Genomic DNA, 389 nt, shown 5'->3' with positions numbered 1-389 from the left:
CTCGCCGGCTGCACACTGCTAACTCCCAGTGGGAGGGGTGACACCGCCGAGGCTTGGGCGCGTCGAGGAATGGAGGCCACAAAAGCTCAGAGAGCACGGAGAAATAAGCCCGAGAATGACAGGCACCGGGCAGTGTCTTCCTGGTCCCGGAGAGCGCGCCCGGGGTGCAGATGGGGGGACCCCGGGGGAGGCGGGCCCGGCCTGGGAATTCTGGGGCTGCAGCTCAGACAAGTAGTTGAGGAAGAGCAGCCAGCCGCCGGCCAGGGCAGCGGCGGCCCCTGGGTGACCCGGGGGCGGTAAGGTGGAGCGCCCGCGCTCCGCGGCGCTGCCCCACACCGGCGCTCGCGCCCCAGCTCCAAACGCCCGGCTTCCGAAGGGACGGGCGGCCG

This window comes from Octodon degus, unplaced genomic scaffold (assembly GCF_000260255.1).
Source record: "Octodon degus isolate 3935 unplaced genomic scaffold, OctDeg1.0 scaffold00075, whole genome shotgun sequence".
In the NCBI taxonomy this organism is placed as follows: domain Eukaryota; kingdom Metazoa; phylum Chordata; class Mammalia; order Rodentia; family Octodontidae; genus Octodon; species Octodon degus.
Note: the sequence above shows the minus strand (reverse complement) of the source record.